This window comes from Mauremys reevesii, linkage group 2, assembly GCF_016161935.1.
Source record: "Mauremys reevesii isolate NIE-2019 linkage group 2, ASM1616193v1, whole genome shotgun sequence".
Lineage (NCBI taxonomy): Eukaryota > Metazoa > Chordata > Testudines > Geoemydidae > Mauremys > Mauremys reevesii.
In genome coordinates, this window is record NC_052624.1 from 193426574 (window position 1) to 193442413 (window position 15840).

The window sequence follows — 15840 nt, forward strand, 5'->3', positions numbered from 1 at the left end:
GTGACTCTGCTGCATAGTGCTGCAGGTCTGGGATGACAGGACTTGGCGCACACTGCCCAGACTGAAGCCTGCTGCCCTGGCGCCAGGACCACTGAAACTTACAGCCCCAGACAGCGGTCAGCTGCCAGACCTACACGCCACTGGGCAAACACAACTGGCGGGGATTGCTGTCTGTCAGGTAGCCCCCATTAGCAACTGCTCAACAATCAAGTGAGGTAGTGATCCGTGCTATGTCCAGGCCATCAATAGATCGCGGCGCGCCGGGATTCCCAAACTGTGGTGGCGGTATAGCCGGGACTCACATCCCACATCTGGCACCAGCCCACCCACCCAGGGCCCATCAGAACATTGGGCTTTTCAATGCTACTTACTTTGGTGCTGCAGTGCAGGGGCGACCGCTGCTTTCTTTGGTATCAGGGCGGGTGGGGGGGCAAGGTTCATGACGCGGGCCGGTCAGGTGTTCAGTGGGCGGTTTCTGTTCATCAGGGCTGCAGGTTCAACTCTCATGTGTTGGGTGGGATGCAGATGCCTGCTTCCCGATGCTCCTCGGGGGTCGGGATGGCTAATGTGATGCCCTACCTGGGCCCCCCCACAGGATGCCCTGGCTGCTAATGCCCTGGCTCAGGAAGTGTGCTCTGGTGGGCTGAAGGAGTGGTGCTGTGTGGTGGGGTGGGTGCTCGTGGGGGACCTTGGGGACGGTACTTGCATGGAGATGACAACTGGAGAATTTCCCTCGGCTGCTGTGCTGCTGACCACAATCTCTGTGAGAGCTGCCTGGCTTGCTCTGTGCGCTTGGGAGGTTGAGGCTGCCGCTCTGGCTGCTGTTTACGATCCAGGCTGAGGCCGCTGAGAGAGAGAGCCAGCGCTGTTTACGATCAGCCAGACACCAGCTGCTTGCGAGCGCTGCCATGGGGAAGGAGGGAGGATCATCCTGTTTTCTGCATGACTTTAAGAGCACCCACTCATTTTTTTTTTCCAAGAGATTTTTTAATTACTTTTAAAACCCACTTATGTTTTTTTTTTAACAATAAATCTTTTTTTTTTAATAATAAATGTTTCATTTTTTACTTAATGCATTTTCTGTTTTGCTGATGGTGAGGGATGGACATGTGGTGGGTTTGCAAGGTGTGCAGGGGGGGGGGGTGTGGAGGGAAGGGGTAGGGTGTGTGGGATGGGGGTTGGGGTTGGGGGGGGGGAGGGGGGGTTGTGGGGGAGGGGGGTGGGGGGAAGGGGGAGGGGGGGGTATCTGCGGGGCTGGAGGAGATTTTTGGGGCGGGGGCAGGGGATGAATGGGAGGCCCCTGATCAAGGGGGGGCCTCAGGAAGCCTGGACAACGCCTCACCCACACAGGCAGGACCCTCACATACAAGCATACACAGAAAGGGTGGGGCTGGGGTGACCCCACAGTGTGTCCTGGTGTGCAGTCTGTGCAGCCTCTGCTGCCTGCCCTGCTGACCCTGCATGCATGCTGACAGCATGGCACTGTGCACACACAGAACACCACCATTACCCCACCCCCCACACACAACAACCAGTCTTCTGACACCACCAACGTGGGTACCGCTAGTCAGTAACACCACACTTTGCTTTGGGTTGGAACTTACATTGGGTAAACTTTTTGTTTGTAATGGTTTTGAATGTAGCAGAAAAGAAATTTGAAATCTTTATGCTGTCTAACATTTTCGTGGTGTGTGCTGCGGGTCCCCAGCTCCCGCCGGCCCCTACCCTCCTTCTCCTCCGTTTTGTCACTTGGCGGTGGAGGGGACATGCTCTGGGCACTGGGGGCGCTCTGCTGACTGCGGCTGCTCCTCTCCGGCTCTCTCTCTTGCTCTGCTGTCCTGAAGACCAGCGTTTGCTCCCGCGCGCTCCGTTTGCTCCCCGCCAGACCAAGCAGCCGTCGCCTCGCGCCTGTGCCCCTCTGCTCCCGATGCTGTCCTCCCTCTCCAGGTGTGGCTCTCTGCTCTGCTCTGCTCTCTCTGCTCTCCTGCTCTCGCTCCCGCTCCTGCTCCTGCTCATTTCTCTCAGCTCTCTGTCAGTTTGCCTTTTCCTTTTCTTTCGCGGGCAGCAGAGCCAGCTGGGGGATGTGGGGCAGTGGGTGGGAAGCGAAGCTGTGTGATGAAAAGTAGGTGATTTTCTTGAACACACACAACAGTTTCAGCTAAACATAAACAAGTCAGTTTCAGAGAAACAACTCAGTCTCAGGAGATCTCAGAAGGAAGTCAGGAACCAGATCTCAGGAGATCAACGAGCTCATTCGAGATTGATAGCTGCTCTGCACAAATGCACCAGAGAGGGAAGCCTGCTGGTAACCGCTGCTTATCAGTCAGAGCTTGCATCAGTTCAGAGTGCTTATCAGTTGTGCTGTAGCTGTGCTCTCCTGCTGGAGGCAATGTGAAAAGCAGAAAGCTGCCGCCCTCATGGCATGAAAGACCCCTGCCTAAGAAATTTCCTGTATGCTTTTCCCACTGGGCCTGCCTCAAGCTGCTGTATGCCTTTCATTCTTAAAAAAAAAAAAACTCTCTTAAGCGAGGTCATTCTTGCAAAAGTAAAAACTATTAGCGAGTCAGGTCAGTAAAAGTCTACCATGTCTAACAATAGTACAGTAACAGTACACTCACTAATTAGATGCGCAGCACCACCTACACACATCACTGAGGCGTGTCAGCAGGCACACAGAGACGAGCCGGAACAGAACAGAAGCCACAGACAGGACCCTACGCTGCCTATGCAGTCAGAGGATGTCCCCTGTACCTGAGGATGGCATGATGGCGGAGAGTGTGTGATCACCAAGGCTCCCCCAAAAAACCTCTCTCCAAAAAACCTCTTGCTGACCTTTTTCCAGCTGCTCTTGCTGCTTTTTTTTTTTTCCCAGAGCTAGGACTATACATTCTATTATATATGTTTGTATATTTGTATATTTTTTTATTATTTTTATTTTTTTTTATATTTTTTTTTTTTATTATATATTTTAAATTTTAAAAAAAAAATGTTTCCTGCTGTTTCCCCCTGTCCTAGTCCTTCCTTGATTCCTTGGGATCCGGTCTGAGGGGGAGGAGGGGGAGGGGGGGGAGGGGATCTCTGTGGATCCTGGAGGGGAGAGGGTGGGAGTCAGACGTCGCCTCGGCTCGCCCTCGCCAAGACCCTTTCCCCTCCCCTACCTCCCTCTTCTCCCATTCCCTCCTGGTACAACAGGTCGGGGAACTGTCACTATTCCAGTCCACACCGTCAGGCACACAGTGGTGGGGCACTAGTGCAGATGCTGAGGCTGGCATGTCTGCTGCTGGTCTGGGGGGGCTCTGGCCTGGCCGCTTTTCTTCGCCCTTCTGCTTCTTACCCTTTACTTTTTCACTTTCACGCTCACCTCCGCATCGACTGCATTCCATTCCTTTCTCTTTCATCTCTCTTTTTCATGGCTTGTCGCTTCTTGCTTTCTGTCTGAGCGCAGCTCAGAGCGCAGCACTCAGCACAGACTCGCATCCACACAGATCCCAGTCCAGTCTTTCCCGGGTCCTTTCTGCTCTGGACCTCTTTGGACCTCTGCTCCTTCTGCTCTGGCTCTCTGCTTGCGCGTGAGGTGCAGGTGATGCCCAACCAGAGCGTCAGATTCAAACCCAGATTCAACAAAAAAGAACAGAAAAAAAAAAATGTCATTTCCTGTGTGGCTGGCAGCTGAATCCAAGCCAGGACTGCTGTCCAGCCACACAACAGGTGAGTGGTGTGGTGTGGCACTAGCGAGCTGCGCTGCTGTTAGCATCCATCCACACACCAATTAATTCAAGTAGAAAAGCGATTTAGCGTTACCACACCTGCCGGGTGGAGTACCAAATTCGAACTAAAGAGCCCTCTAGTTCGAATTAAATGGCTTCCTGGTGTGGACGGTTGAGCGGTTAGTTCGAATTAACGCTGATAAATTCGAATTAAAGTCCTAGTGTAGACCAGGCCTAAGATAACCTAGATCTCTGATCAAGTAATAGAAACACCCTGAAAAAGTGTTTCATTTTATTAGAAGGCCAGTATAATCCTGTGGATTAACCACAGGCCTAGTAGAAAGAATCTTCCAGGTTCTAGTACTAGCTCTCTGACTGTCATTTAACCTCTGCCTCAGGCATCCTATTTGTAAAATGGTCTTCATTGGGGTATTAGCAGGTTTAATAGTTCACTACTTGGAAGATGAAAAGTGCTACTTATTACTGATATATCATACAGTTAAGCCTATATAGGTGCACGGTGCTTGAGAAGACATTTCTACTATTACAGTTAATTAGATCATCAAAAGTCTCATGATTTTTAGACAGCTCCTACTATCATGATATTGTCATATCATCTGACATTGTGCTCTGGTATACATAAATAATTCATCTCCTCTTTGGATTTTGCTGAATATTCATTGGATAGAAAACTATACAGTGTCTAATACAATTTCCAAATTCCTTTAAACCAGATAGCATATTCCCTACCCTAACCCTCATATCCCCACCAGGATCTCAAAAGACTAATAACAATGGGTAATTATTTTTCCTTCTTGAAAGCTTTTGCCTCACCAAGGTGATAAACATGAAATGGTTGGATGATTTATTATGAATGAGTATGAGTTTAACAGCACACTATTCTACTGCCAACAGATACATCAGAAGGGGGGACACTGAATTTTTATGTGTGAGTTATTAATCCTGGGGAGGAACAGCATCTGAAAACTTTAATATTAGGATGTGCTTATCCCATTTGTATTCCTACTGACATTTCTAATTGTACTATTTAGTTAGATGTATAGCCGTGGACGGGGTATGTTTCCAGAGTTTGATTTGGAGGACCCCCCATCTTGACAGTGACTGATTGGTCTCTCAGCTTGGTAGATTTTCTTCTTTCCAGTGGACTCTAAGTTAATTTATTTCAAGCGAACAGGCATTTCCAACAGCTAGTTCAAACTTCTTTTTATTTTCTCTCACCACACCTTATGAGAGAGAAATGGTTTTGAAACCTGGGTTACTAAATAGTAAAGACCAGATTTGACATTTACACTACAGCTCCTTTACATCACCCTGACTGTGCAAAGGAGCCTTGAAATACACATAAATGTAATTCGGTTTGTAAATGAGAATCAAGCTTTATAGGTTTTCTTGGCTAATAGATGGTGTTATCAGCTCTCATGATTTTATCAAATTTCTCAATATTAAATATTTTCCTTGAAGCCCTAGCTCAGGGAATCAGGTGAGTCCCCGATAATCTCAGTTTACAGTACAAAAAGTTTAGCTCTTCTGGTTGCTGAGAAACAAAAACAAACCACTAACCAAGAAAAAAAATCAAAACGTGAGTCCTGAAGGATTAAAACAAACAGCAAATAAAGAGAACCTGTGTTTTGTGTTTTTTAAAAAAAATCTCATGATTTTAAGCCAATTACATTATTTTGGGGCTCTACTTATGATTTTTGATCACTTGGAGCTGGCAATATTGGTTAGAGCAGGGGACTGAGTCAGCACATTTGGTCCTAGACCTGCTTCTTTCCTTGGCTCAGTCTGTGACTGTGGCCAGTTTGGAAACACAGGGTCAGAGTTTCTGCTTCTGCAAGTTTTGCTGCTCCAAATGGTCCAAGAGACCACCTAGCTAAGCATTGCCAGAGCCCATTGTACTCTGGTCACTCATCCTTTCCCATACTGACTTACCGCCTATGCTACAGGACATGAAGCCCGTGGCATAGCAGCTACATATACACATATTGGGGAATCCTCTAAGCCATGCAAATCCCCAGAGAAAGGAAACACTGAGGCTTTGTCTCCTTTGCATGGCAGACATTTTTCAAAATTGTCCCATATTTTCAAAAGTGGCGATTGTTTTTGGGGTATTTTTGGCCTCAGGGTATGGGCCCCCAAAGCTTTATGAGAGAGGAGCATAAAGTCCGTATCATAAGAAATAATAAAGCAAATAATACCACCTAGCTCTTATATAGTGCTTTTCAGGAGTAGATCTCAGAGTACTTTACAAAGGATCTCCATTTTACAGATGGAGAAACTGGGGCAGTGGGTAGTGCCATGACGTGCCCAAGGTCATCCAGAAGGCTACTGGCAGAACTGGAAACAGAATCCAAAGTTTCCCATGTCTAAGTCCCCTGCTCTATCCACTAGGCCACATGGCTGGCTGCAGTCAGAATGCCATTATGATTTGAAAGGACAGAGAAATGTAATACAATCCTGAAAAAAATCCCTTTACTAATTAAGAGAACCAGATGTAACAGTATGTCCTTCTATAAAAAGAAGAACGAGGTTCTCATTACCCTAGATTGTCTTTTCAGTCATGCACTACATTACAGAGAGAAGTTTGTCCAAATGCAGGAAAACAGGAGCACAATTGTAGTTACTTTCAGGAAACTTGAAAATTGAAGTACACATTGTTTCTCTAGCACTGTATAGTCCATAAATTCAAGTGTTTTTTTTTCTTTTGACATAGTAACAAACTATGAAATTAACTAGAATTGCAAAATGTTACATTCCTATAACACTTTGTATGCTTTGTGTATCTAATTATTTAATCAATTTAATAAACTAGGATTTCATGACATTTGAGATCACCCTATTCATTGAAGGCAGAGTACACTCTCATTGCAGGGTTTTTTGGTTTGTGGATTTTTGGGGGAGGCGGATGCAAACTTCATTTATTTTATTCTAACAGAAAATTTCCATTGAAACCAGCTTCTACCTCTGAAACTGAGGCTGATATCTTTTCAGTAATGTGTAAGGCAGCGTTAGTTATTTAGCATGACATTCCTTCTTTTCCTGAATGTTGCTTAATAGGATTATCTGGAAGTCAACTTTATGTATGATATTTTCAATTCACACCACATACCAAGTACCTCTATTTAAAGAAATATATATATGTTCATTTGTCTTCTCAAGTACAATAATGTTAATTAACTCTGATAACTAAGCAGTGAAGGTCCCACTCCTACGAGTTGCTAAGTGTCTCCTGGGGATGTAAGAAGCAGGAAGAAGCTAGCAGTCAGCTGCACCAGCTGAGCAGAGGAACTTGCCCCCTTGCCCACAGGAGGGGGTGGGCTGAGACAGTTCTCTTACCTGGATAAAGTGAGCAGAACCCACACTCCCATCGATGGAAGCAGTTAAAATATGGGTTTCATCACGATCCACTGTGAGCGCTACACTAGTCGCTCCTTTCTCCTGGGACTGAGAATGAATTTTGTTCCCTCACCACCAGATTGGACACAGTCAGGCGGGGGTTTTTTTGCCTTCCCCACAGAGGATTAGGGGCTTGGTGGGGAAAATGTTGGAACTCATTAAGTAAGCTTGTGGCTGATGGGCAGTGCTGGTACTCCATATAGAGTGGATATGGTGATCAGATCGAATGGATTGGGAGAAGCTTGAGAGGAGCGTTTGGCATTCCCTATGGTGGGGTGTCAGCCCCCCACTCCTGTTTAGCCATAACCCTCATATGAAGGGGGAATGGCAGTGGGCTGGCTGGGACGTGTAAGGGGAAGGGCTGATGGGTATGTGGAAAGGATTATGGAATTACCTGCACTGTAAAATGTTATCTGCCAGGCACTCCCAGATATTTAAAAATAAAGTTGTGGACTAATTAGAACTTCATCCAGTGCCTTATATCTTTCTTCCAGCATAGGCGGATAATGCCACTAGGTTCCCATCTGCAACTTTGGGCACTTAAATACCTTTGTAGATCTGGCCTATAGAGTCTACAGTTCTACTGCAGGAGAATAAAGGATGTTTTGAGATTCATTCTCTTAATGATGATTTACACAGATAACTGACCTTAATTACAACAACAATCATAGGACTGCCTTAAAGTATACACAGCACTCCTAAGAGTAAAAAGGACCAAAGCACAGAATGTTTTAAGACTCATCTAGCAGAACAGCCATAAGAATGGCTATACCAAGTCAGATCAATGGTCCTGTCTTCCGACAGTGGCCAATGCCAAGAGTTTCAAAGGGAATGAACAGAACAGGTAATCATCAACTGATCCATCCCCGGTTGTCCATTCCCAGCTTCTGGCAAACAGAGGCTAAGGACACTCGGAGCATGGTTTTGCATCACTGACCATCCTGGCTAATAGCAATTGATGGACCTATCCTCCATGAATTTATCTAGTTCTTTTTTGAATGCTGTTATAGTTTTGGCCTTCACAACATCCTCTGGCAAAGAGCTCTACAAGTTGACAGTGTGATGTGTGAAGTACTTCTTTTGTTTGTTTTAAACCTGCTGCCTATTAATTTCATTGGGTGTCCCCTAGTTCTTGTGTTATGAGAAAAAGTGAACAATATTTCCTTATTCACTTTCTCCACGCCAGTTAATATTTTATAGACCTCTATCATATCCACCCTTTTCCAAGATGAAAAGTCCCAGTTTTTTTTAATCTCCTCAGCAAATCCACAGAAGATGCGCATGAGTATCTTATTTCACAAAGAATAAGCAGCAAGACTGAATTCCTGTAAAAAGATTACAGGGAAATTTAGGACAAGTATTTCAGACTCATAAGGGAGAAAAGCCATTTGTAAGTGAAAGCAATTAATAGAAAGCTCAGAGAAGAGGTCAGGTGTTTGTTACTAAAATTAACTTAAATTCTGACATCATCTGAAATTTAGAATTTGCAAACCCATAAGAATTAAACAAACATCTGCCAAGACACTGAAGTTTGAGGATTTGCCATGGTACCCTGTTCATGTGTGGTTTTCTCTTCCCCTCTCCTGCTCCATCCCATTGTTCTAATTAAGTCTAAAAACCCCATGGCTTCAGTTGCAGTTAAGGATGCTCAGTACCATACAGGAGGTACTCAGCACTTCATTGGGGGTCTACTCCTGATCCTATTGAACTCCAAAAAGATGCAGGATGGTATACGGAAGACATCCACAATGTTAATAGGGAGAAACTAACTTGAAGAGCGATGGCCAGATTCTGCTACCCTTCCTTCCACTCAGTAGCACCTTGCTCAGGAAGCAGGCTCAGTGGAAGCAATAGGACTAGCTCTGAAATAAGGTGCCACTACTTGTGAGTAATGGTGGAAGAATCTGTCTTAATTCAAGACACCCCTATGAACAGTAGTTAGTTTTATATCTCATTAGCTGCACAAGCCATTTCAAGATTTGTAAAGCAACCGTGTTAAGATAAAATGATTAAAAGAAATCTTTATCAGTGATGAAACTGGCATCTCATTATCTGAACCAAAATGAACCCTAAGTTTCCATTCCACCATTCATGCTATTACTCTTTGCATTCAATAGGAACAGTGAATCAAACTGGTTAATTTCACTGTCATTCACTGTCATTTTTCTGATTCTCTTTTCCTTACGCAATACTGTTTGTTCGTCATAATATGTAATAGCTGAAAGAAAATAATCTTAAAGAACCTGTCTCTTGTTATTTTGGTAATCATCTGATTTTATTTATCCAAAGCATGACCTACTTTCAGCAGCTATTACATATTATTTAGGAAAAAAAATTAATCCTAGATCTCAATTCCGCTAATGGATGATATTTTCTCAGAACAGAGTATAGTGTCCTAATAAATATTAAGGACAACACAAACACTTTCTTCAAAAACATAACATGGAATGTTTACTCAAAAATAAGCTATTCCCCCATCCCTACATATAGAAAAGTAGAAATGCTGCTATAGCTCTTACTTGCTTGAGATCAGAACCTGTTCCATTTGGTGTGCAAATCTACTGTGCCTTCTCTTTATCAATCTAGGAGCTTAGGTGGCCTGTCACTGTAATTGCCAAACACTGGTCAGATATTAAAATAATAATTAAAAAAAATATATGGAGAGATACTTATTTCATTGACCTGGAAGGGACCCTGAAAGGTCATTGAGTGCAGCCTGCTGCCTTCATTAGCAGGACTGAGTACTGAATTTGCCCCAGATCCCTAAATGGCCCCCTCAGGGACTGAATTCACAACCCTGGGTTTAGCAAGACTATACTCAAACCACTGAGCTATCTCTCCCCCTGATAAAGGCAGAAAGATTTTTTTCCTTCCTGACCTGTCAGAGAAATTTAAAAAAAATACACATTTATCAATTAATTTATTGCTTTGCTTCTTCATGTTTGTGAGCCAGAGTCTCTACTGCTTTTCACCTGTGTAGTCATTTTCCCTCATGCAAAGTGAATGTAAAAGTGTTGCTGTAATACAGTGGCTGCCACTCAAACCCCCTCTTGTGGGAATAGATCACCGTGTGGCACTCTGCCTCTGCTTTGCCCCTCCTCACTGGGCACCAAAAATCTACCTCACTCTCCCTTTCTATTAGAGGCCAATAGAAATGCCTGAATTCTCCACCATATGTCATACAGCAGGACTTCTTGTCATCTTAACAAGCACTCACTGCCATGCCCAATCTCCTTTAAAGTAAGTTGTTGTCCAAACATAACATAAAAGAGGGGGAAAAAAAACAGTTCCTCAGCTCACCCTTTGTCCTTGGGTTTGGTAATATCCCATCCCAGAGCTCTCTGGTAAGACTGCTTCTTCAAGGTTCCCAGTCCCAGCCAGCTTCCCTTCTCAGCCAGCTCTCATCCAATCAGCTCTGTTCCCCCGTTTGGAACCCTCGACTCAGTGTTACCTCCCCATGCATCTGGCTCCTTGTTCCAGGGACCCACCACCAGATTAGCTTCGCTGTTCTGTGGTTTCTCTCCCCAGGTACATCCTGCTCCAACCACTCTTTTTCCTACACTCTGACAAGCCTTTATAGTCTTACATGTAGCACTCTCCCTTTTAATTGGTTCAATTGGGGCCACCGGCTCTGTCACAGGGAAGCTGGGTTTAACCCAGACACAGTGACCAACTATCCTCTGACAGTTGCCAAATCAGAATGGTAGCATTTTGCCCCTCCCCCGTTTGCACAGGTGTAAATCCTGCATCACAATGTGCTAGGCAGTAGAGAATCAGGCCCTCTGTGTGAGAGAGATCAAATTCATTAGCAGAAGTTAATTTGGAAAAAAAGTTCTAAAGATGAGGTCCACAGTAATTTTTAACTATTGCAGGGTTGAGAACAAAATTCAGGTGTAAAGAAAATAGCTTTTAAACATGTCTTCTCCTTCCCGCAGGAGTTTCTGTAACATTAATCACCATAGCATTTTGAAGGTAGTGCTTAGTGTACCTGACATGACACCCACTCTAGGCCTCACCCATGATACTTAATGCTGACAGACCAGCATCTTATACCAAATCAAAATTCACTAAAGATTTTTTTGGAATGTTCTTCAGAGATGACCTGTACTTTCACATAACTAGCTAGATGATTAGAACATAAAGAACATACCAGAAAGTACAGTATATGAAAGACTCTTTGAGTTACAGAGTGCTCAGAATGCTACAGGTCACTCAGAAACAGATGGTAAACTTCTAATAGAAAATATGAACCCCTCCAGCTCCACCAAGCCTTTCTTTGAACACAATTCTTCCACAAATCAAAAGCAGACTATACATACATACTGACATATTTCATCTTCCACAGTAACCACGCATCTTTAATCCTGCACTAAGTTCTTCAGTCTCCTTCTGAAATCAAAATGTTACCAATGATGTCAATTCTCAGCCTCATCAAAACCTCCCTTTCTACTATCTTTGTATGACACAGAGACAAGTTACACAGTGGAAAAGCAGATATATCGAACACTAAAAGTATGTGTGATACTATCAAGTATAAGGGGAAATGATTTTATTATTTTATTAACAGAAAAAAAATTGGGCTAAAACTTGTTCCCAGCCCCCAGCCTGAATAAATAGCCTGCACACTAATATCAAGGGTCTGATGCAACAGAACATATACTCTACAGCCAGTAGTATAGCCTTGCAGAGCTTATAGTAGCAGACATGCAAGTATAGTAATCTTTTTACAGTGTAACTAAATGATTAATATACTTAATCATAGCTCTCTTGGCTCCTCCTATAAACCTTCTCCTGTACTGGGATGCAAGGATCCCCAGCAGAGCTATACTCCATCATATGTAGGTTTGGTGTGAATAGGTTTGGCATGAAAAAGAAGGTTCTGAATGTATTGGAAGGGCAGAAATGTAGAGTGGTCCACTCCACATTTCCTATGCTTCCAATACAGTCAGAACCTTCCTTTTTCATGTGAAGAAGAGAGTGGGTTTTGTTCCCAGTGGCATTTGGGCTATTTGGTCATTCCTCTTTAGGACCACATTAAAGAGCCTTTAGTCATTCTTACTCATACAGTTGTCCTATGGAAAGTCCTTTTCTCCTACAATACCATTTACAAAGGTTATGGGAAAAGCTTGCAAGTCAACTGAAAATATAATAAAAACAAACAAGGGTTGTCAGAGTTACTAGGGTTAAACCAGGATGAATTTGGCCCAATTGTCCCTTTTCACCTTTTATTTACACCAGTCTAGGTCAGGACTCCTTTACTGAAGTCAGTGGAGTTTTCCTATTCTGGGAGATCCAGTTGGATCTATGGAATTTATCGATCACTTATAGGTAGCAGTGTTATGTTTTTGGTGTATCAGATTAATCCTGAAACATGTAAGTCCAACTTGGCATGGGGAATGTATTAAGTGTAATAAGCATTTTAAAAGCTCTGTATGTTCAAGGTGATTTTTCAAGTTTAGGAAGGTTTGTTTGTTTCTGCAAAGAAGTGAATACAATTACATGTTATATCATGCACCCAGAGAAGGCTGGCACATAATATTACATTGCATGTATTTTTAAAGAGATCTTATTTTGTTAAGAATAAGTTTGTTAACAACAAACTAACAGACAGGATGTTACCCTGTGTCTTTTTTTTTTTTTGCAATGTAGAGGTAGCTGGAAGCAATTGCTGCTTATATTTGGAAGCTTAGTTTGAACATTTACCTTGAACCTGTGGTCTTTTGGGAAAATGCAGCTTAGTAACTGATAGCTTTGTTACAAGCATATTGTTTAATTGTCCGAATGAAAATATATTTCAGGATTATTTTAGTGTAGAATTTGTTTTTATTAAAGCACAGTGATGAGTTACTTGCTCTTCTCACACACATGGGTTATGTGGAAAAAAAATGTTGGAAGGCAAGATTTCAGTTATTTTGGTTGAGGCATCACAGGCTGAGATGAGCATCCTCTGAAGCCTTCTTTTAATAGTTCTAATGGACAAAACATGGGAAGTCTATGTTTAGTAGCCAGTCACATTCATATTGAGAAAGACTTGGTGTAATGTGTATTCAGTAAAGGGGAAGTTGGAAGTCGGAGGTAGGAAACAGAAGTACTATAGAAGACCACATGAACAGCAAAATAAGAATGAGGGCATAGAACTCTGATAAAATTAATTTACAATCAGTAACAAAGAAAGTGGAAACTGAAACCTTATAAAATATATTATGGAATCATCCAAATATATGAATCCTCCTTCAGAAAAAAATCTACCTGCTTCTGTGACTGCTTGAATTTTGATGGACCCTGATCGTGCTCTGTTATACAATATTTGGAACTCCCCCTCCCTCCCTCCCGCTCTTTTTTCCCTACTTTACCAGAGTATAGCATTTCAGATAAATATAACAAGTGCAATTAATATTCCTATCACTTATGAGATTATCATCATGGGATTATTCAAAAATTGCAGTACATATACCACTGGTGAAATGAATTGGTGGAACATCAAGCTCATCTATCAACAATTTTTTAAGAAGGTGGCACATGAATCAATAGAGTTTGCGAGCCGCTGCTCTAGAGCAAGGGTACATATCAAGTAACCTTAATTTAGCTCTTGAATATGCAGGCTTGCACTCAGTTGAACCATGTTGTATAGCCAACTGTGGTAGAAACTTTGTCTAGAGGTAATCAGGGCAGTGCTAATAAGGGAAGGGTCACAGCCAGGTGGCTTGGTCAGACTTCTGATGACACTTGACAATATGACCTTCCTTAGCAGGACAGCCAGCAGAGGTTAGCAGGGCACCACTGGTGTGAAAGTGGGTGTGAATTAAGTCCAATATATTCCCAAATTGCAGTATGCACGTTAGAGGGAATTATGCCATGTACACATGATTTATGAAGAAAAGAAAGTCATAAGAAGTGCAGAAAACTGAGGATTTGGGGCAGACTTGTTTTTGCCAAGAAGACCTTATGTGAGCATTTATGAATTGTTCTAATCTGCCAGTTTTTTCATTTAGTATTAGCAATCAGTAAGTGATTTGACATAGATTTAAGGCAAATGGAAATGGATTAAAAGCAATATTTAAAAGGAGGACAATACATAGTTGGGTTGCCCAAACAGATTATTAGGCAACTCAAAACTGACATTATTGGATATGAACCACATTACACTAGGATATTTTTCACAGAAAGTAGTTGTCATTAAGGAGTCAGCATTTTCCAGAGGTAACCTTACAGTAATATGTATGCCTCCTTCTGTTTAGCGGAGGAGATCACTAAGGCAATATACTCATTATGACCATTGGGCAGCAAAACTCTTTAAGGCAGGGAACATCTCTTACTATGGTTCATGAAGTGCTACATATACTTGTGGAGCTAAATAATTATTAGTAAAATTAATTTACTAATATTTATTTACTAATCAATATACTCAAATTAATCAAAGACTCTGAAGCCCATCTGTTGAGGTAAATGGCAGTAGATTAACTGATTTCAACATCAACTGGATTAGGGTCCCTAATTTTTTTAATAAAATAAAAAAGTAATATGCAGGTGATCTGTAAAAGAAATAATTTAAGAGCACTGGATTGAGTTAAAGACAGGCAGAAAAATAGATAGGTAATAGGCTTAATACATCATTCTTTGCACTCACGGAACTCCCATTGAGTTTGTTTGAAGGTTTGAGTATGTAAAGAACATATAACAGGTCCTATTATAATACTTAACATTTATATAGTGATTTATATCTTCAGAGCAGTAGACAAACAATTGCGATAGCAGTGTTCAAAAATACAAAGTATTCCCAGTGTAAGTTACACTAGAGCAAAAAAAAGTTTGCTGCTTTATATCAATACTGATGATTGTGGGGAACAAACTAACATGGTGGTGATGAAAACAGTGAGAATGAAAAGTAAAAACCCAAGTACTCCTGTTGTATCTAACAGATAGGCAGTTAGAACAGTCTGCTATATGCATTTATTATTGTGCATTTATTAAATTGCTCTGCATTACTTTAGGAATTTGCCCCTCAGGTCCTCCCTGGTGACAGGACATCCACACACTCACATTCCATCTGGGATTCTATTATTTCAAATAATGGACAAACTGAATATCTTTGTTCATTGCCGACATATCACTTTACAATAGTTCTCTGCTTTGTTATACCACACTTTAAAAACACAAACAAACAAACAAAAACCTCACTGCATTTTAGCCCCTATTTTTGCCTGGATCCAGATAGTTTTCAGAAGGAAATTAAAATCACAAATCTATCACTGGTTGCACATTTTAAATCGGAAACATTCCTTCTGATTACACAACTTCCTGCTAACCGCAACAGAAATTTAGTGTGAGCAGCAAACTCAAACAATACTATTCTCCTGAGACTAAAATTTCTACAGTATTGAGTGAGGTTTAGAAAATGACCCAAACAGTACCAACTTTTCCTACTGTTGTTTTGAATTTATACATACAGAAACAATATAAGCCTTCAGCATGCCATATTTATAGTAACTCATTCAGATTTTTTAATTACTAATAAAGATAGATAGTTTAACACAGTTGTGCTGTGCAAATTTATATTCTAAAATGTTATCGGGTTATGTTAAATAAGCATATTTGTATATATACAGCAAGACTAGGTATGTTTAATATGATGCAAAGATAAAAATAACTCAGTGGTGGTGAAATGGAAAGTAAAAGGAAAATAGTTAAGCACAATTTAATCACACACTCGAAATAC

General features: G+C 42.0%; 1 protein-coding gene across 8 annotated transcripts in view; it reads right to left on the reverse strand.

Annotated features, from left to right (window-relative positions):
- Window positions 1-15840, reverse strand: part of CCDC102B (coiled-coil domain containing 102B) — a 413274-nt gene that overhangs the window by 355451 nt on the left and 41983 nt on the right. The gene's annotated exons all lie outside the window — the stretch shown is intronic.